Source organism: Ambystoma mexicanum, chromosome 1p (assembly GCF_040938575.1).
Source record: "Ambystoma mexicanum isolate Mex_15411 chromosome 1p, UKY_AmexF1_1, whole genome shotgun sequence".
In the NCBI taxonomy this organism is placed as follows: Eukaryota; Metazoa; Chordata; class Amphibia; order Caudata; family Ambystomatidae; genus Ambystoma; species Ambystoma mexicanum.
The window spans coordinates 273,226,239-273,249,183 of record NC_090921.1 but is presented as its reverse complement, the minus strand read 5'-3'; positions in this window follow the sequence as shown (position 1 = coordinate 273,249,183).

Genomic DNA, 22,945 nt, shown 5'->3' with positions numbered 1-22,945 from the left:
AAATAGTATATCTTAGATCTGGTACGTTTCGAATCCAGGATGTTTTTAACTTCAAATTCAAGCTCTCCATCAACTAGCACAGGTTTTGGTGGTGTTAAGACTCGGGTTCGGGGCGTGGCTACGAGGGCCATGTAAGAGGACGTGATCTGGAGGAGCTCCCGAGATCCTGTAATGATCGGGGCGAAAAAGTGCGTAACGATGGGCCGACGACCGCTGAAAATACACATGTCGGTGTGTGAATGATTGGGCCACGCTTGGTGAACTTCTGGAAGGTGTAGGAAGAACGGCGGCAGAGATCTGTGCGGAAAGGATAAGGAGCGCCGGAGACGAAAGATGACACAAAATGGCCGACCAATGTCCGGAACAAAGGAAGGAGCAGGCCGCACGGTGACCGAGAGAAAGGGGCATACTGGGTGCGCATTTGTCATTTGTGCAAAATACAGGTCCTCTGGGTCATGTCGAATAGAACGGTCAGGCCGAAGGCGAAACAGCCCACCTTAGATGACTTTGCTAAGACGTCCCCGGGTCAAGACAATACCAAGAGCAGTGATAAGCCGCCTACAAGCGGCATGACGACATCGGGCGCTAACCAAGAAGTCCTAGCTGCGATTGCGGACCTAAAGGCAGCCTGGGAATCTAAACTCGAACTAGCCGTCACTGAACTGAAAACGGCACTGGACCTCAAGGTCGGAGAGGTGCAGGAGGATGTTAATCTACACCGACAGGACGTCAGGGCCTTGGCGGAGCGCACAGAGTCCCTTGAGAAGGAAGTTAGCCCGAATACCGCGGATTGTGCCTCCCATAAGGCCGAATTGCATGCCCTGATACAAAGAGTGGGCAACTTGGAGAGCAGAGCGGAGGAGGCGGAAGGACGCGCCCGACGAAACAACATCCGCATCGTGGGCCTGCCAGAGGGATTGGAGGGCCACGATCCCACGGAATTTATTGAGTCCATGCTACTGCAAGAGATACCCGGAGGAGCCCTATCTCAAGGATTTACGGTGGAAAGGGCACATAGAGCTCTAACAAGGAGGCTGCTGCCGGGAAACCTGCCTAGGCCGGTGATTGACAAAATTCTTAATTACCGAGATCGGGAGAGGATATTGGAACACTTTCGCAAGGAAGGAACGATTACACGAGGAGCAGCAAACATCACGGCCTACCCGGACTATACCCTGTCTGTGCAGCGTAGCCGCATGAACTTTGGGACGTTAAAGCGGAGATTGAGAGAGGCGGGCCACAAATATATGTTACTGTATCCGGCAAAATTGAAAGTCATTCATAAACACAAAACTTTGTTTTTTGAGACCCCGGAGGATGCCATGGGATGGCTCGATGCGCAGGGATGTCCCCAGGAGTCAGAAGTTCGGACGGAGAGAGAGCACGGAAGAGATAAGTAATACACGAGGAAGGTGCCACAAGATGGCGCGGCACGTGGGACTTGAATATAGTCATTTGCGCAGCCTTCAGTAGAGAAGGTCAGACTATTGCACTAGATGTTATAAGCACTGCAGTTATTATTGAAATAATGGGAGCCTTACAGAGCGGATCTCTTTACCCCACAACAATTTTAGTTAAGTGGCCATTAGGCGGACTTCACCCTACTGAGCTCTGTACATTGTTTGGTGCTTGCAGGGCTAGGTGTGGGGGTGCCTGAGTTCCGAGAATGGAGCTGGGCAGCAGTTGGGGTGTGTGATGTTGGGGAAGGAGAGGGAGGAGGGAAGTTGGGAATTTGCTGTGTACATAGTTACGGGGAGTTTGAGCTGGTACAAGAAGCTACAAGTAAAGATGGAGAGCTTTATCTGTATCACGTGGGCAAAGAGGAGTCGCTACACGGAAGGCAAGAAGACACTCATGAGCCATGGGAGACCTTAAGATCGTAACATGGAATGTCAGGGGACTTAACAGTTACTTAAAGAGAAACAAAGTCATGATGTACTTGAAAAGGCAGAAGGTTGATATTGCGTTGTTGCAGGAAACACATTTGACCCAGCAAAAATTGGAACTGGTGGGGAAGAAGTGGAGAGGTACTGTAGTAGGCTCCCCGTATTCTGCCTACGCTAGGGGAGTGCTGGTCTGGGTGGCACCGCACGTTCCGCTCCAACTTACACTAGAAGTGGTGGATACGGAGGGGAGGTTGGTCATATTGAAGGCTTTGGTAGAGAGGTGTGGATTATCAATACGTATGCCCCCAACCAAAACACTTCGACATATTTTAGAACCCTGTGTACTCATCTGGGCGCGTGTATGGGAGGAGCGGTTATCTGGGGAGGGGATTTCAACTGCGTGCTCAACCCAAAGGCAGACAGATCTGATGGGAAGATTGATAGGCCCACCCCAGCGGCCAGGGTATTGCAGACATTACTAGACGACTTTGGGCTGGCAGATGTTTGGATGCTGAAACACCCTAATGAAACACATTACTCGCATTACTCAGCTCCGCAGCAACTACACACGAGACTGGATTACTTTTTTGCCATGCCAGATGTGGTGATAGAGACCACCCAAATAGACTATAGAGCCAGGGTCCTGTCGGACCACTCGCCTCTGGTGCTGAGTTGGCAGTACTGCCGCCCCAGGGCGCGGATACAGACATGGCGCCTCCGGGCGGAGGCGCTCCGGGACCCGGTCTTCAGGGAAGACATCAGGGATGCGATCACACAGTACTTTGAGGTAAACACAGGCAGCGTAGACTCAGAGTGCACGCTCTGGGAGGCCTTTAAGGTAGTATTGCGGGGTGCTGCTATGGCTAAATCAAAAGGCCTATAGGGTGGGGTCCTAACGGAACTAGAGGAAGCGGAAGAGAAACTGGAGCGGGAAAGCAACAGGGCGGGAGGGGATGCGGAACTTGTACTCGAGTTACAGCAGAGGTGCGCAGAGCTTTGGGAAAGGCTCTGCAACCTTAACTATAAGAAGTATGTCGAGAGGAAACATGCAGGAGGGGATAAAACTGGCCGCTTGTTGGTGTGGTTATATAAGAGCGAAACCCCCAGGCCCCCAATTAGGACAATAACTAGAGAAGTCGGGGAGGTGGTTGACACCCAGGAGTGAGTCAACGAGGCATTCTTCGACTATTATAGGACATTATATGAGGACAGAGGAGGGGACAATCGAGAGGGGATTAGAGAAACTCTAAAAGACATGGAATCACCTCAGATTAGTGCTGAAGAAAGGGAGGAGCTGGACGCACCGATTACCTTAGAGGAATTGGTGGAGGTGGTGAAGCAGCTGCCCACCTGTAAGACCCCGGGCGCGGACGGATTCCCTGGAGAGTTTTATAAAACATATAGAGAGGAAGTACTCCCCCCTATGCTAGAGATGCTCAATGAGTCTTTTGAGATGGGTCGGCTGCCGGAATCGCTTAGAGAAGCGTTAATTGTGCCGCTCCCTAAGCACAACAAGCCAGGGCATAGCTGCGGCTCCTATAGGCCGTTGTCAATGTTGAACCAGGATAGCAAGATATTGACGGCTGTCCTGGCCAATAGGCTGCGTAGATTTATTAGCAAACTGATACACCCAGACCAGACAAGTTATGTCCCCAACAGAAATATAACCCACAACCATAGGCGACTCCACCGGGTGATTGAAGAGGGAAACAGGAGCGAGGGGGAAATGGCGGTGGTATCCCTAGATGCAGTCAAAGCTTTTGATTCAGTGAGGTGGCCATGGTTGCTGGAGGCCCTGGAAGAATACGGGATGAGGCCGGGTTATGTTAGGTGGGCAAAATTACTATACAGTGAACCACTGGCCAGGGTATGCACAGGATCGGTGATATCTGAGAGATGGCAACTCAGAAGAGGCACCAGACAAGGGTGCCCCTGGTCCCCGATGTTATACATTCTAGCCCTGGAGCCCCTGGCAGTGTACCTCAGGCAACAATATGACATGGTTGGTATTGAGGTAGGGGGAGAGAAACACCTAATATCCTTGTATGCTGACGATTTACTACTATACTTGAAATATCCGGAGGAAAATCTTCAGTATATTCTAGAGGTTATGGAAAGGTATGCAGAACTGTCCGGCATAGCGGTGAACCCCCAAAAATCGAGCATGTTCCCATTGGGGAGCTACATAGGAGCCCCTCTGGAACGGTTGCCAGTGTTGTCCGTACCTTGGGCGGCTGATTCCTTCCGCTACCTCGGAATAGATGTGTATCATACGGTGGAGGAGGAACACTTGCATAATATCGAGGTGGCTGTGAAAAAAATTCGAACAAGTATGAAGTTTTGGGAGAAGTTGCCGCTGGCGATGATGGGACGGGGGGCGATGCTCAAAATGGTGGTCCTGCCCAGGCTGTTACATTTCTTCAGTAATATACCATACTTGATACCCAAAAAGTTTTTTGTCAAACTGAATAGCATGTGCAGGGACTTCCTATGGCATGGCACTCGCAATAGAGTGGCGCTATGGAAGCTGCAGAACTTCCATGATAGAGGGGGCATTAAGCTGCCAAATTTTGAGGTCTATTATGTAGCTAGTCAGTTGCAATATGTAACCAAATGGCTTTCTGATGAGGTAACTCCTGAATTTAGGCTGTTTGGGCAGGACTGCACCCCGTTTTACCTAAAGGAGATTATCTGGGTGCCTAGACTTGAAATGAAAGAACGCCCGGGTATGATGTGGCTTGGGTGGAAGATGTGGCGCAGAGTATGCCGACTGATGGAGAACCCGTACCCGTGTTCCCCACAGGTGCCGCTAGTCGCCTTAGCTGGGGGAGACAACCAACTCAGAATGATAATTAGGACCTATTGGGAATCGGTCGGGCTAGTCACATTGGGAGATGTATGGCAAGAAGGGATTATTAAAGATTTCGAAGAACTGGGAGAAGAGGCAGGTTTGCACAGAGGCCAATATGTCACGTATTTTAGGCTAGTGCAGATTATTCGTAAAACCTGGCCAGAGACTGTACTGGCGGAGGAGCCAGACGTCCTAATGAAAACAATATATGACATATCAGAAGGAGGGCACGAGATCTCTAGACTGTACGAGATGGTGATGACCCCGGTGGGGCAGGATTTGACTCATTTGAGGCTGGACTCGGAAGCGGAGGTGGGGGCACAGATGACCGATGGGATGTGGGAAAGTGCTATGGGATACCACAAGAAGGTGTCCAGAAACGCCAGATTGCAGCAGATACAGTTATACATAACGCATAGAGCCTATATGACCCCGAAGAGAATATCTAAGTTTGTAAACGCAGGAAGACAAGCATGCCCAAAATGCGATGAAGAAGGTGCTGATATGACACACATGTTCTGGTCTTGCCCAGTGATTGAAGCTTTTTGGGGGGAAGTGGCACGAAAACTAGCGGATAAAGGGGTCACGCTCAACATAGATACGGCCTGGGCCTGCCTGTTGGGAGGGTTTCCCAGACCACGGAATACTAAACATGTTGGTAAACTGAGGGACCTGGCATATGTGCTTGCTAAAAGAAGGATTTCCATGGGCTGGAAGCAGTGCCACAAGCCACGGGTTGAGATATGGTGGCAGGATTTGCAAAAATGGGCGGAGGCTGAAACGGTAGTGTGGCAGGAGGCATGGAGCAAGTGCGGGGAAGAAGAAGTGGGTAACCTGATGGCTTGGAGAGTGTTAATAACAGGACTGTTTGGCACAATAATGCATTTGACAGCTTCGGAAGGAAGCGATACCCGGCCCACGCAGCAGATACAGAACGAGAAACGCAAATAAGCTCTTGAGGGGGGAGGGATTTGGGGAGCAGTAATGTGCGTTAATTGATATTCACGAGTCTGTTGTAAATAATGCTGCAAGTTTGGTTTGTATTGTTTATTTGTTTTCAAAATAATAAAAAAAAATTTTAAAAAAAGACTCGGGTTCCTAGTTGTACAGGTTTTACAAGTGACACATGGAACACCAGATGAATTTGCATGCTTGGTGGTAAGGCTAACTTCACGGCCACCGGATTTATCACTGATTCTATGGTATAGGGTCCTAGATCTCTTGGACGAAAGGTCCGGGTACCTTTTATGGGCACATGTTTTGATGCCAACCAGACTTCGTCTCCAACTTGGTAATCGGGAGCTTTCTTTCGATACCGGTCCGAGAATTTTTTTTGTCTGTCTTTGGCTTGCAGTAAATCTTCATTTGCCCCTTTGAAGGTGTAGAGGAGGTCCCAGACATGGCCTGCACCCCTGCCCCTCATTTCAAGGTATCAGGAGCGTACTCGCCAAGGTATGTGATGTATGAAGAGCAAATGAACCTACAAAGAGCTGCACTGGGACTCTGCCCAGTATACATCAGAAGATCCATACCTGTTGAAGCACCCATAACCAGACAACCCTGAGCAGCACGATACCCTATCAGACAGCCATACCAGCCGCTGATATGAAATGAGGAGTACCTACATACGGTCCACGAAGAGACCCCAAAAGCCTTAATGGAAGGCCAGAGGAAATGACTCAAGCGCCTGAACAGACTCGTGAATGAACAAAAGCAGCTATCGAAGATAACACGCCAGTGCGAGAAACTACGAAAATAGATGTAATAGACACAGAGAAGAGACGATGTTAAAACATGAGGAAACGGTGCTACGAGACAAGATGGAAGCAACTGACCTGTTAACCGTGTGTAAATAGGCTTGAAACGCAAGATGCTAAGAAATCGATACTGCTTGCAATGCTTAGTAGAAGATAGAGCGGCAAGCGCCAACCATATATCTACCTCAATAAAGCACATTATACAAGTGCAACTCCATTTTGTAAAAGCAGAAATATACCCAGGCTGCGAGAGGCCTGACAGGCCAGGTTTTGTAACCCAGCCAAAGGCAGGAGAAGGAGCGGAATCGAAACTCAACAAAGGGCGGCTCATGCCTAGGAAATCGAGGTCAACCAGAGAAAGGGAGGAGAGCGTCAGCTAACAAGACTCAAACTTCAGAGCATACCAGCCTGCCTCATGAAGGTCAAGATAAGGGGGGCCCATGCAGGTGGCGAGGCTGAAACAGAATTAAATGCACTAAAAGCTGGAAACTGAAGCAGATTCATGGTGAACTAACACGTGACCAGCCAGGCGCAAAGAAGTATCACCGCCTGATGTCATCCAGGACCCGAGGATGCCATAACTTTTCCCGATAAGAGACTACAGTTTCGAGGCCATCCTTAGCCAACTAATTGACACATCGCCCTAAAACACTGATTGATAGAAGTGAGGCAGGGTGAAACTTGGGACACCAGGCACATGGGTGTCCATTCTGCATGCCGCTAATTAAAACAGGGATTTATGTCTAGGGGTGTAACCTGCCCAATCACAATGGACCAAGTTATCTGGAGTCCTATAGATAGTAGAACCAATAAGACGTTGTTTTTGTAGTGACGTCCATCACGCGCAATGTAGAGGGATGGGCGTAGATGCCCACCCAATAAGAGTTATCCAATCCGCATGCCCTATTATCATATACAGATATAACACCTATACTTAAGTTACCTTTCCTAACCAATTATATTGCATGATGATTTTTTATAGAATTAGACGTCAGTGATGACGAGTTTTGCCTATAACAATGACTCTTCGACTGAAGTTCGAGGAAGTCGCAGCGAGACAGGTTATCGCAATGCTGCTGATTTCCATTTGTTTCTCTGTTTGATGTACTTGTCATTAAACAGACTTCCCTTTGCCAATTTACTAAGTCCTCATTATTGAGTCGTGTTGGAGTAAGTGAATCCTGCAACCCCTATCCTCACATGGTGCAGCTATCTTGTCTTACAAGTTCTAGAGGGTGAGCGCTGACCTATGGGCCCGTCAGTGAATTCCTCTCCTCCTGAACACTTGGTAGCAGAGGATGGTTTCGGCCATTAATTATTGATTATAATATACTAAGACACCTTTAGACCGATGGCACGAAGTAACTCTAGGCCTTCGGCAATATCACAAGTCCTTTCGCCATTCCGGCTGAGTAGACTGAGAAGCTCCCTGTGGACAATGATAGAGTAAGTGCATAAAAAAACTGCAGTGGGTCTGAAGGAACCCACCTTTCCAAGCATAATCCTTCTCATTCCCAGAGGCAGCCAATCGGACGAAAACCTTAAAAGCTGGAAGAGGAAGGGGCGGTGATCCCGAAGTTCCAGAGAGGAAAAGATGCGATCGGTGAGTGAAACAGTAAACTTGTTACTTTGGCAAATGTCTTGTAGGCATTAGAGTAAGTAAGGGAAAGGTAACGGCGGGTGGCGGACAAAAAATTAAATAGTCAGAAGTAGAGAGGACTGTATATATATATATATAGGGGGTAATGACTCGAGCATAAGAAATAAAGAGTGGATACCGGGGGACACCCGAGAGAAAAACAAGGGGTAACAGGGGGACACCCGAGATAAAAACATAAGGATTGCCAGGGGGGTCACCGGAGATAAAAACGTAAGGATTACCAGGGAGGCACCTGAGATAAAAACATAAGGATTCGCCTTATTCCTGCACTTTAAAACAGTGGTCAGAAGAAACGTGAACTCAGAGCCCACAGAGGGGGGACGATTAGGCTACAGTGACGATTAAAGACGTCATCAAGGGAGTTTGTTTAGATCCCAAGACGGGGTATTGATTAGAAGGCAGGTATAAGTATGACCAGCTGGTGTTTGTCTAGTCTGTCAAGTGTCTGTAATACGTGTCTTGTTGTATGTCAAATGTAAAATAATTGTATTAATGATTGTTTGAAATGGATTTTGTCTTTACGCGATTCCGTAACTAAGAGGGAATCGCCATTGAATTGATGGGTTTTGAGTAAATTGTTGGTATACATTTTGGCGGGAAAAGATTGGATTGGAGCTTGCGTATTTGGTGCTCGCTCATACTATTGAGAAGTCAAAGAACTGTATAAATACTGGTAGTGACGAAATTAAAGATGGAGGAAGTTACCCCGCTTGCGCATTTGTGCAAACAGCTGCCCAAGCATGCACCAAAACTAAAGAAATACAGCACGGAATGGGTTAAGGGTACCGCCAATAAAATGTGTATGCCTTGGCCCCAGAACGGGTCACTCTCTAAAGCCATCTTACAGCATATGACGACTTTCCTGCATGCCACATATACCGGCAAGAAGTTAGAAAAACGCCTTGCTGTTCTCGAACTTTGGAAAATGTTCGAGCAGACGAAGGAGGAAGAACCACCCGCAGATTGGATATTAAATGTATGTACAGAGGGGGTGAGACGCCTACCGCGCCACCAGCCCCGCCTGAGCCAGTGATCAAAGGAAGTAAGTCAGAGAGTCTGTACCCACTAAGAGAACCTAAGGCAGCTACGGAGTATAGCAACCCTGCATATGAGTCGCCTACGTACAGTAGTGACGATAATAAGGGAAAAGAACAGGAAAACAATATCGCCTCTGCGGTCTCAAGGGACAAAGAGAGATGCAAAGATGAAGGGAAAGATTGGGCACGGAGTTGTGCACCTCCAGATAAGGAGAAAGAGGGAAATAAATATAAAGGAAATGAAGGTAGAGGTGATGAGATAGCATTCGCGAAAGACGAATGGATGGGAAGTCAGATATTACTGAAGTTGGATGGAAAAGGAAGTGATGATTTGAGGCCAAGGGAGAGGTCTGATGAGATGCAAAGGAGAGAGAGAGAAAGGGATGGAACTAAGGGATGAAAGGACAAGAAAGAAAGATAGGCTAAGGCGAGAACAACTATGTCGCGAAGAGCAAGGAATACCGCTCAGTCGCACACAATACGCAGCCTATGAAAAGTACAGGCAGAACATGCTAAAGTTAGAGGAAGAAAGGAGAGTGCAAGAAAGGAAAGTAAAGAAGTGGGAAGACAAGGAAAGTAGAAGGGCAAAAGAACATAGAAATGAAAGGATGAGGGAAGAAGATAAGGCTAGAGAAGAAGCAAAGAAGCGAAAAGAAATAGATGAGGAAATGGAACGTAAGCACAGACAGAGTGCACGGGATCTTGAATATTTGGAGCCGGAAGTCATTAAACCCAATCCTACAGTAGAATGGGAAGACATACAAGAATTCTTTCCTGCACGCGATGCGGTATCAGGTACAAGCGGGACAAATATTGAAGATGACTTCAACACCAGAAGCATCGGGGAAACGATTGATAAAATCTATGACGAGATTGGGCTGGAACTAATTTCCCAAGGGGGAAGGGAAGATGAGCGCTTAGAGAGCACTCAGCTATATGACACTGAGAATGTCACTCGAAGTAGTGAGAGAAGGGGACTGTCCCTAGACAGGTTGGAGATTGGGCAAAATGAAGAAGATGCAAGGAGTTGTGTAAACTGGGAGTATTCAGGATCTGACTCCGGTGGGGAAACGGAGGATGTGGCACATGAAGAAGGGAGACGGTGGGAAAAACGGCTCCCAGGGACCGAGGGGTACGATGGTCAGACGCTAGTGGGTCCGTAACGAGGACACCAAAGTCTGCTGGACAGTCCAGCCGACATGAAGCAACACACCACGGTCAGGGGGGGCCGTTAGCACCAGCCTATACAGACAGACTAAGGGCATTGCCAGGTAGACGGCAAGGCGGGAATGCTGCCCCGGTGATAGAAGACCGGAGAGCTATGGGGAAAGAGAAGGAGGACTGTGCATTCCAATTCCCGTTGCTAGAGAAAGGGGGAGTAAGACCACAATATATTCCATGGCCACACATCGATCGAGAAAACCTGAAATGGAATAAGCTTCCAATGCTGACATCGGGAGCCGGGATGTGGATACATGAGTTAGAGAAAATGACAGGGGGGTCTCCCTAGCCGTAGGGAACGTTAAGGGCCTCCTAATTGCTATACTTTGTGAAAGAGCAGACGATGTGTGGAAAAGGGCAGGCTACCCTAGGGTAACCATAACCAACACCTCCCATGACAGAGCGCCATTTATTAATTGTAGAGCAGCTGTGTGGAAAGCGCTATGAATGCTATATCCAGACACGTCTGATATGGGAACTATAATGAATCGAAAAATGAAAGAATCAGAGGATCCGTTGATTTATATCCTGAATTTTCAAGACGCGTGGGTACTGGAAACGCATGAGTCTTGGACAAAATCTATCCCTGTATTCTACCATACACTGTGCCAGGGGTTACCAGAACCGGTGCAAAAACAGCTCAAGAAATTGGTAGAAATAGAAGCTAAACCATAGGCCAAAATACAGTTGACAATTGCACACTACTGTAGATTGTTGCAAGAAAAGAACCAGAAAAAGGAGGCAACTCGTAAGGGCGAGGAGGCGAAGCTGGTGCAAAAGAAGCTCTCGAAGTATGCTCTCGAGGGAGCCATGCTCACCAGCCCAGCCGAGCCAAGCACTCAACAAACAACCAACCCATCACAGAATAATCAGGGTAATGCAGGATTTTACCCAAGAGGAAGGGGTTTTGGAGGAAGAGGATGGCAGAGTAGTCAAGGAGGGTTTCGAGGTAACCAAGGAGGTTTTCAGAATATTCAAGGTGGCTTTCAAAACGCACATATGGGCTGTCCAGCTATGCTGGACACGTTGCGTGCATGTGCAGAAGCCAAGGCATGTGGCAAAATAGCCAAGGGATGGGGGCAGGCATGGTGAATCAGCCTGCCGTCCTGCAACAGGGCGGTGCACAAAATTACACCGTACAGCAGCAGGCATCCGGCTTGCAGCAAGGTGCGCAGCAAGTGGTTCAACCACCGAACATGGGGAACTTGCCACAGGGACAATCCCAGCAGGCACCACCACAAACGACTCAGGGCACTAATTCCGGAGGGGTAATTAGCCCTAGAAATGGGGGAAACCCACACGTATACAGTGGCCCAAACCTGTATATGAAATAGGACAGCTCACGGGGGACTCTGATGTGCTCTATCCTATCAGTGACACCATACCCTAACAGGGAACCTAGGGTGAATGTCATCATAGGGGGTAAAGAATATTCCTTCTTAGTTGACACGGGTGCAACGCGCTCGTGCATACGAGAGGGCACATTTTCCTTGTCCGGCGAGGCTATAGATACTCAGAGTTTCACTGGAGCTCATAGTAGAGTTCCCTTTACAGACGCACTCCCAGTCTCAGTGGGAGAGCGCGAAATGAATGTACCCCTATTATATTCACGTCAGACCCCAGTAAATATTCTGGGCCGAGACCTGATGACTAAATTAAACACGACCATCTCGTTTACCAAGAATGGTATAGTGTGCTCCACTCCAGGAATGCATTATTGAAACGTGTGTGAAATGATCAGAGCATACTCAGGACGTATAGCAATGAGAGCTGTAACGTTAGAGCAAGAAGTCTTTGCATATGGCGTGCGGGTGCTTATGACGGGACTGCTAGGCCTCGCAGACAAAACTATGAGAACCCCTGTTGAGTTTCTGTTCAGACCAAGAATACCCATGCACGAAGGGGAGGGACAAGTATTTCCCTTAATGATACAATCTGCCGCAGTGCGAGGGAAAGTGGTATTGGTCGAAGGATATGATGACGAAGGCAGACAATGGTGTGCGATTATCGCCATCGAAGAAGGGTATCGAGTGACTGACGTCACCAATGACGATCTGTTCGAAGAGCACCCTGACCTAGAAGAGACAAGAGTGGAAGTAAGTCTCATATTTTGGGTCAAAATGATCAAACGGGAGCTGCCACAGAGAATGTTGTTGGTGCTGGTACGTCCAGAATACTTTGATGACGACATGGCCCAAGTGCCTGCCGCAGTATGGACTACAGGGCCCTATGACGTAGGTCTCCTGAAGGGGGCAGGTGAAGTGAAAATTAAACTGCAACCAGGAGCAATTTTACCATGACCGCGACAATATCCCATGTCCAGAGAAGCGGATGAAGGAATCGCAAAGACAATCTCCGCCATGATGGAGCAGGGCATCTTAGTGACGTCAGAATCACCTTGCAACACAGTGATTTACCCTGTCAAAAAAATCAAAGGGAGGGTCTTGGCGTTTAATCCAAGATTTAAGAGCATTAAATGATATTGTTGAAGCCGAGTTCCCTCTAGTCCCTGGTCCATCCACAATACTATGTAACATATCCACTGAGGCAAAATATTTCACGGTGATCGACTTGAAAAACGCGTTTTTCTCGATTCCATTGCACCGTGACTCTCAGGACCTTGCGTCATTCACTTTCAGACAGATGCGTCTGAAAAGCACGAGGTTGCCACAGGGGTATTGCGAGTCTCTGTCTATTTTCCTGCAAATGGACCTAAGCAATATTGCGGTGGACAGTGTTGTTTTGCAGTATGTAGATGACATTCTGATCTGCAGCACCACTGAAGAGCAATGCAGGTGCAACTCTGTCCAGCTATTGACTATACTGGCTGAGAAGGGATACAAAGTTGATAAGGAAAAGTTGCAGTACTGTCAACAGGAAGTGTTCTACATAGGGCAACTAATCTCTCATGAGGGGAAAAAGGTAACCCCAGAAAGGGCTGAAGCTATCATGAACACGGCCAAGCCGCACACAATAAAACAAATGCAGAGCTTCTTAGGCCTGTGCAATTATGTCAGAGCATGGGTCTTTGACTAAAGTTCGTATACAAAACCCTTGCTTCAGGTTTTGAAGAAAGCCCAGGCAACAAAAGGAGAAATTGAATGGACTGAGGCAATGGAGAAAGGGTTTGCAGAACTTAAGGGGGCAATTTGTAAGGCCCCAGTTCTCGGGATTCCTAATTATGCAGAGGAAGTCTACCTGTTCTCACACTCTGATGGTAATTTTATGACGGCAGTGCTCGCGCAGCGAACCTCGCCGGGGTACACGCCCCTAGCATATTACAGTGGAAAGTCTGGACCCGGTTATGAAGGGCCATTTCCCATGTGAACAAAATCTAGCTGCTGCCGCATTCGCTATCGAAAAGGCATCATCCATCGTGATGGGGAGCTCCATGACATTGTATGTTGAACATTCGCTGTTCGCCATACTAGAGAAGCCAAACGGCACACTGACATCTCAGAGAGCATCCGCCTATGAGGTGATTATCTCTAACCCATCGATCAAAATAGTTTGAAGTAAAACTGTGACCCTGCTACATTCATAGCTGAGCCAGTCGCAGAAGGAGAACCTATACATGACTGTGCGAGTTATGAGGAATTCTATGATGAAATCCCCATGGTCAAGGAAAATGCCCTGGCAGGTGGCGAAATCGTGCTCATTGACGGTTCTTCGAAAATCGACCAAGAAGACGGACAAAGGTATACAAGCATGGCCGTGGTAAAACACCTAGTGAATGGAGAGTTTCGAGTACTCGTCACTGCGCGAATACCCTCTCACTATTCAGCGCAAGCTGCAGAACTGTTGGCATTGATACTCGCCATTGAGAATCATGCATACCAGGAAGTAACTGTGTACAGTGACTCAGCCTATGTGACGTCCACAGTACATGCAGGTATAGCGCGCTGGAAAAGGAGGGGCTACCTCCGAGCGGACGGCACGCCAGTGCAACACACAGCCTTACTGGACAGGTTGATAAAAGCACTACAGCTCCCAGTGGGCATAGCGGTCATGAAATGCGCCACCCACACCAAGGGGACAGATTTCATGTCACGTGGAAACCATGAAGCGGACACGGAAGCCAAGTACATGGCATCCAAAACTGAATACATCATGGACGTGGAGGTGGCACGTACCCATGAGAGGGTGATGGTAGCGCGAGCCACACCTGAGGCCTATAGTAACATGGGGCAGACTCAGCTAATGGAACTCCAAGGGGAGGCACCTCAGGAAGAGAAAAATTTGTGGAAGCGTTGAGGGTGTTCTTTAAACCCCTCTGACGGGTTGTGGAGGCAAGACAGCACTGGTAAACCAGTGATGCCTGTCGCCCTGCTAAAAGTAGCGTTAGAGTAACTGCACTACCCTATTCACATGTCAAAAGAAAACCTGGCTGCAACGCTCGCAGAAGACTGGTTCACATCGCATTTAGCGGAGCATGTTGCATTTTTCATGGTGAACTGCATAATCTTCCAGCAATTCACCGCTGAACACACATTAAAAGTAGTGAGAGGAATCATTCCCAGACCAAATGGGCTGTTCCAGCACTTACATATCGATTATGTAGATATGATTCAAGTATGCAATGGGTACATGTATTTAATTGTGGTGGTGATTCCATTCTCTAGATGGATAGAAACAGGACCCTGTACACCCTCCGACAGTACCTGTGCTGCCAAGTTCCTGGTGAGGGAAGTGTTCCCTAGATGGGAGGTGTGCGAGGTAATGAGATCAGATAATGGGGCCCACTTTGTAAATTCAGTTTTCGAACAGATTGGCTTGTTGCTTGGTATAAAACACAAGTTCTCGTCGGCGTATCATCCTGAGGGGAATGGGATATGTGAACGGATCAACGGCTTGCTTAAGTAGAGGATAGCAAAGTTGAAGCTCACTTTAAGAAAGGGATGGCTGCACTGTCTACCACTGGCATTGTATGCACTTCTGAACCAACCCGGCTCCGACCATCATCTCACGCCGCACGAGATAGTTACAGGCAGAAGAATGAAGACTTCTCTTACACCCGAGATAGAGCTAGATGTGATGCCCAACCGACCAGGGAGATTCTGGGAACAGAGATGCAGGACTACCTAAGCTGTATGCCATCCAGTGCCTCTGTCATTACAGGCAAGCTGCAGCGACGGCAAAAAGGGGACGGTGCAGCACGAAACACAGCAGGAAGTGCTGAAGCAGACACAGAGCAAGGTGTACATGCGCCCCTCGTCTTCCCTGGTGACAGAGTATTCATAAGGAACTTTACCCGGAAGAGATGGGACGAGACAAGATTTAATGGCCCCTTCACCGTAGAGGACTGCACCCCGTCCGCCATCAAGCTCCAGGGCAGAAGAGCATGGATCTTCCTAAATGACATTAAACCCTATATAGGAGAGAGCCTTCCAGCTGCATTCAACTGCGACGAAACCACAGACGTCGGGGAAGAACCTCAGCACGTGCAGACAAGATCTATGTCGATGAAGAAGGACGCATGAGCAGCTAAGTCAAGACAAATGAACGCGGGTCTTAAAACTGTGGCTTTTTGAACAAGGCACTTCTAAGAAAAGAGGGGATAAAGGACAATAATTGCAGGGTAAAGAGAAGCATATCTAGAGCCACAACAACGATGAAACTAAGACTCTGATGAACTACAAATAAGACTTTCTAAGAACCAAACACAATATCCTGAAGCAACCAGTATTAAGACTTTGTTCATAGAACATATGGTATCCCCCAGTAGAAATATCACAAAGGATGTGCTTTCCTGTTTCCGGCTAGTATTAGAGACATATCCATCACTTGTAGGGAGAGACACCAGTATCCCAGATTTCATTCAAAATCCAGCTAACAGGAAGATAATACGGCAACTACTGACTGTCCTCTCGGAGGCTTTTGCCAAAGTGCCAGAGTACGGGGAATAAGAACACAAATGCTTCCACCTCAAGTGATCATCGATGAACTGACATACACTTTGTTTTTCCGCATCATAGAGGAGTGCCCCAGGACTTGTCGCGAGAACCACAGATACCCTATCCTTTATCAGAGATCCAAGAAACAACAAATTCCTAAACCGAGTGTGGTACAAACTAAATTACGTGGTTGCAATCCACGCAGCAGGAAAGTGCAGAGACTGTTCACGTAAAAGGAAAAACCTGTAGCCTCGAATCCAGCAAGAACAGGTCAAATGTCATTGGGCCTCATTACACGTTGTCCGGTAAAAATCGGAATTTAACGGCATGGGGCTATTAGCGTAACCGCCCTCGCAAGAGGCCGCTAATAGCGTTGCATTACGAGTTCGCGGACACGAGCATAGCGCCATGCCGTAAAAGTCTGTACCGCTATTCCGCAAAAGTCCCCAAAATGCCCCTTACCGGCCTCGACCAAAGTGCTGATAGCACCTCCGCCCCCACGCTACACGCAAATAGCGGTCCCCGCTATTATCGGTCACCATAAAAAGCGGAACCGGAAATAGCGTCATCGCACAGGAACGGGAAAGAGCACGGCGGCCATCTTTAAAAACACAATCCATTGCCATCCTCTGCATCCAGGACCTCTTTCCGGAGAACTCCGACAAGAATCCATCCAGGAAAACCCGAAGATGCCGAAGGCGTTAATAAAATCCTCTGACCATCAACGGAAAGAAACATTCTCAAATGAGGAGCTGATCATGTTGACCGGGACACTTGCAGCCAATGCTGAAGTTGTTTTCGCCAATGATATGCGGCGGGTGGCCATCAATAAGAAAAAGGCCATCTGGGCCGAAGTTGCCCCCAAAGTCAGTGCGGTGGGCACTACCACCCACAGTATCAAGGACTGCCGCAAGGGGTGGGACGACCTCCGGGTCGTGTGCGGAATATACTAACGGCCAACCGTAACCTGGCAATGGCCACAGGAGGTGGCGCAGATTCCCTGTTGAAGCTGAAGGAGTGGGAGGAGACATGTGCCTCCACAATTGGACTTGAATCCATAGAGGGAGTCGGAGATATGGAGCATGGTGTGGCCATTTCATCTGATGGAGGTGAGTGTATACATCAAACAATGCACAGTGAAGGGTGAGTGGTCCCCAAATATGTGTCCATGACCAGGCCATTGATCCTGCCACACACATACATGCATGCATCACCATATGCACGTGCAACAGAGACCCATCCATGCATGACCAACCCGACATCCCCAGTACTAGAATCAATGATAAAGAGGCCCCAATGCATAGAGCAGCATGACATGAACATTCTGCATAAGGCACCTAGAACCATTAACGTTGATATACCCATTTTTGTCCTCAACAGGATCACCGACAGACACTGAAGGCACATGCACTGCAACACGTACCCCCCTAGCAGCCAAAAAGGCCAGGATGAGTGAGAAAGGTGACACCGCCACCAGCTCTAGGGGAACTGGGAGGTGTCTCCATCAGCAGAGGCCCAAAGGTAGCAGGAGCACCACTTCCACACAGCCTGAGGGCACGGCTGCTGTCATTGCTGAACCCACGCCAGTGTGCCCCACCATAGGTGAAATGCGCATGGAGGGCACACACTCCGCTGCCACCAGTTCTACTGGTGAGGCAGCAGCCACCGCACTGCTCACTGATGAGGAGGACGGAATTGACATTCTAGAACAATGCCATTCCCCCAGCCCTACACATTCCATTGCAGAAAGTCCAAGGGCAACATCCAGATCAGGTAGCCATGGAGCACATGACACCCACACCGTTGAAGGGGCATGGAGCCCTCAGGTGTCCTCACCTGATGCCAGGGGAACGGACCAGGACGCAGCAGCCAGCCCAACATCACACGCCACCCTACCTGACCTTGCAACCATCAGCCGGAGACAGGCAGACATTACTGCGATGGTCGCCCAGCATGTGGCCGAGACAGGCCGTCTGAGGGATGACCTCAGCAAATATGCAGGCCAAACAAGGGAGGCCATTGAGGCCTGCACTGACAGGATCTGCCAGGAAATGGGCCAACTCTGCCAGGCCATTAACCGTATTGGGGACATCATGGAGCGGCAATACCAGCCACCAACACAGGATCAACCAGGCACCTCCTCTTCCTCGGGTTCCCTGCAGACAAGCCCCCTGCGCCGCTCTCTGCGCATCCTGAGGTGCCCCACGTCACAACCACCCAATGGTGGAGGAGGCCCTGTGGCTTAGGTCCAGCGTGGACTAGGTGGCACATGTTGAGCAGCACACATAGACACTATAAGGCTCACATGGGGGTGTTGTGGGGGAGTGGGGAGAGGGTGTTCTTGGGGGTGTTGTGGGGGGAGAGGGGAGAGGGTTTTCTTGGGGGTGTTGTGGGGGGAGGGGTGAAGGGGTGTTTGGAAAGTTGGGGTCATGCACATTTATATCACATTATGTTCACAATACACTGTTCTGAATTTGAAAATCAGGCGTCGTCTCCATCATTGTTTATGTGTCATTTATTGTGGATAGGGTCCTTTGCGGGACTCATAACATGCACCAGGGCAACAATACCCATCTGCATCCATGAAATTTCACCTTTGTACCTGATGGAATTCCTGATTCAGATGCGGGCGCCATCGTGTGACTCCTTGACATCGCCTCTTGCATGTCCTGCCGGAGCATTTCACCCATACTCAGCCCCATTCACATCATCCTCTTCTGGTGGTTGCATGTCAATGTCAAGTGGCATAGGCACATTCCATCAGATGCACATTCTGTGATGCTCTACACATGACATGGTTGTCTTTGCCACTTTGTCACGGCCGTACAGGAGAGCCTCACCCAGGCCGCTTAGGCACCAGCGCACTGTCATTGGAAGGCCGAATGACGGCTCTATCACGACGAGGGTACAGGTATGTACAATATTGTAGTCCTCTTCCTGCTGGTTCTGTGGGTTCCGTACAGGGGTTAGGAGCCACCTCTTCAGTGGATAGCTGGCATCGCCTGTATGGTGTGAGGAATGGGTACCTGTTACGGGTCACCTCTGGTGCGGCCTGTTGTTGTTGGTGCTGCACTGCAATAATGTACTGAAGCCCATGTCATGTTTGTGGTATTGGGACAATCTTTGTGTTGGAAGGGTTGTGGTGTGCTCTTTTGTGCTGCGTGTCTCCATTGCCTCCACCTGTGCTGATTGTGTCCATCTGTGACATATGGGAACACTGCTCAGGTCTCTTAAAGGGTGCTTTTAGATGCCGTTATTTGCGCCATGCCGGTAAGGTAGTTTTGGGTCTTTTTCATGCCACTAATGCCATGTCCGCATGGCTTGTGATGGCGTGATATTAGCGCCATGGTGCTATTTCCGGTATGGGGGTCGCGCGCCCACGGCCTTGCTGCTATTAGTGGCACCGTACTTACCGGGTCCGCTAATAGCGGTGGGACAGGGTCGTGATTGGCTTGGGGAATTACCGGTACCGGTAATTCTTTAACGGTACCGGTATTCCCTTACCGGACAACGTGTAATGAGGCCCATTATCACCAGAAGACAGCCAATATGCATACCATGTTTTCTTTCACATCATTGAGAACTTTCCTAGGTTAGTGGGGAGACCCAACAATGTTGACGTACTCCCTTCCTCAGAGACTCAGTAAAGAACGCACAATTAAACAAGCTCCTGAGAGCCATCATAGCGCAACTGAGAAGTAATTATGTTCATCAACTGCTGAGGAGAGACTTGTGAAGAGGAGATCCCAATAAACTTTCCGCCGTGGGACAGATCGTGGAGAGCAGAAAACAAGAACTACACCATCTTAGTTTTTCGTCTTGTTTTTCTATTTTTTATGATTTTTCTTATTTTTCCAAGTTCGCTTTTATTTTTGTTTTTATTTTTACAGCATTCTATTTGTGCGTGATTTTTAGCAGTTCCATCTTTTCATTCTTTCGCATTGAACAGATTCCAGCATGTCCTCAGGACCGAGGCAAATTCGAGGCGTGCACTGGGACTTCACCTACTATCGATATGTATAATGAATGTGGTGCACCAAAGATGCTAGTCTAACCTTTTTCCATAGCCTAGCAAAGGAACTATACTCCCTACCCAGAGACTACCCACGTCACCTGCAAGAGGGGGGACACTTGAAATGCACAAGGCATTTTGAGTATTAATAACCTCTTGAGCTGAGAGATCCGAATAGGTAAAAAGACAAACCATTGACTATGGACTTGATCGAAATGGGGGCCCAGAACAGTAACTTGGTTTTACCCCCAACAGAAGGGCGCCCCCACTTGCCTGGAAGAAAATGCTGCAAATTGGTGTTCCGAACGATTATGTGTATATGTATGATATGATATGATATGATATGATATGATAGGTTATTTATAACGCGCTTAATACCCAGAGGTTTCTAAGCGCGGACCCAGGGATCAAACCCATGTTCACACTTAGAAACCTCTGGGTATTAAGCGCGTTATAAATAACCTATCATATCATATCATACATATACACATAATCGTTCGGAACACCAATTTGCAGCATTTTCTTCCAGGGAAGTGGGCGCCCTTCTGTTGGGGGTAAAACCAAATTACTGTTCTGGGCCCCCATTCCATAGTTATTATTATTGTTTTTCTGTCATTAACAATCAGAACTGCTTTCTTTATTGGTGCACAAAGTGTCCCAATCTCAGTGCACCCACCAGTTAATGAACATCTGGGGCCTACGAAAGCACCCAGACCCCATGTAGTCATTCCAGTCCCAAGAAAACCTGATGATAAAAGTAACAAACAAAATTTAAATGTAATTACTAGTAATTTAGACACATTTGAGGTCACAAATGAAGAGAAAAGCTGGAGACAGGATCAGTACGGAATGAATGAAAACGCTGCACTGACCACAGCATGCACCCACACACAGAATGCACACAGACAAGGGCTGGTGTCAATGGCTACAGGGCCTCCAACGAAGGCAGCAGAGAAGGAGCGCCTGCCTGCCAAACATTTAATTCCAGAGAACAGTGGGCATGACCAAGAGAAGCCAAGTGACATACCAAAGACGGAGGGAATAGCAAAATCCCTCAAAAGAACAGAAGTGGCCATGAAACAATTCACAGAGAAGACACAAATGCTAATAGATTATTTGTTCCCATTCATAGTCCGAGCAAAGAAACTGCACGAGGAGCTGAAAAACAGGAAAATAGAAACTATAACAGCAAGCACACCTGCTGCAATGCAAGGAACACGCCGGAGGCCTACAACACGACCACGAGTTGGGAGGTTGGGGAGCCAATGGCAGTTAGAGGAAGTCTATGACAACATACAAAAGGGAAGGAAAGGAAACACAAACCCTTCTCCTACCACAGCGATGCAGTCGAGGCAGCTGCTCCACTGAGACACCCAGAGAAGAAAAGCAGCACAGACGCATTGAGAGACATAGTCATAGCAAACTACAGAAGAACGCTGAGAATCAAGAGAAGCCCACACGAAGATAACAATGAACTTAATGATTACCTGGACAGCACAGCCCATCTCGGAAACAACATATGGTACCAGCACATGAAGGAAGTAGGACGAAGGCAGTCGGAAGGAGAATGCTTCGTCTGTGCTCTCCTACCATACAGCATGGGAAAATCCAAGATCTTCGTGGCTGTAGAAATTGATGTCCCTACAGCACACTGTATTTCACACGTAGCAATGTGCAACACCAGAGGACAATTTATGGGAAGAGACGCTTCACTGATATGGGCCACTGAAAAGGACTACCTAGACGAAGATGGCTGCGTCCAGGACATTAGAACAAGACAGGGCGCACACCAGGAATCACGTGATCCAATACGAGAATCCTGACGTCAAAGGATCAGGGACATGATGGGTGACAAACCCAAGACTGAACATTCACGGAAAAAACTGCAGAACAGGCACAAATCTGGAAGAACAGAGGCAAAATGCAGATCTGGGGAACAGTGGTTTCCCCAAATGGATGGGAAGAAGGAGTAGTGATCTGCCGAGCTTGGATGGTCCTTGGAGCCTTCAAAGAAGCAATAGAAAACTCTCAAAAACTGCGCAAACCCCTATGGCCAAAGCTAGTAAAGCTACTAACATGGGTCTAAGATAGAGGGGGACCCCAGCAGATAGTGCCACTGGAGAGCCCGAAACTATGTTTCAGAAACAATGGCACAAGGAAGATGGGAGAGAATCAAAACTGTGGACGAATCTTTGAAGCTCCAGGAATGACACAAGGAGCCTCCGTTATTATGGACCATTACTGGGCGTGTGGATCCAAGGCATACATAAGGCTGCCGAAAAACTGGGGAGGCATATGCACACTAGTGAACGTCCACGTTCCCGCGCTAGTGATCCCTAAGAATGACCTGAAGTTGGACAGTTTCCCGAAAGCAGATGCTCATCTAAGAAGAAGGAGATCTGTGGAACTGGTATCCAGGATGAAGAAATCAGAAGCGTACGAACACAGGCTGTTCAGCCTCACCTCAACAGTATTCACAACACTACTTCAGCCCCACATCCAAGGTGGAGTGAATGCTAAACGGTTGCAAATAACCAGATCGGAGTTATTGCAGACCATCAATACCACTATAAAAGGATTCAACGCGATCAAAGAAAAGCTGAGAGCAATCAGACTAATGACCCTCC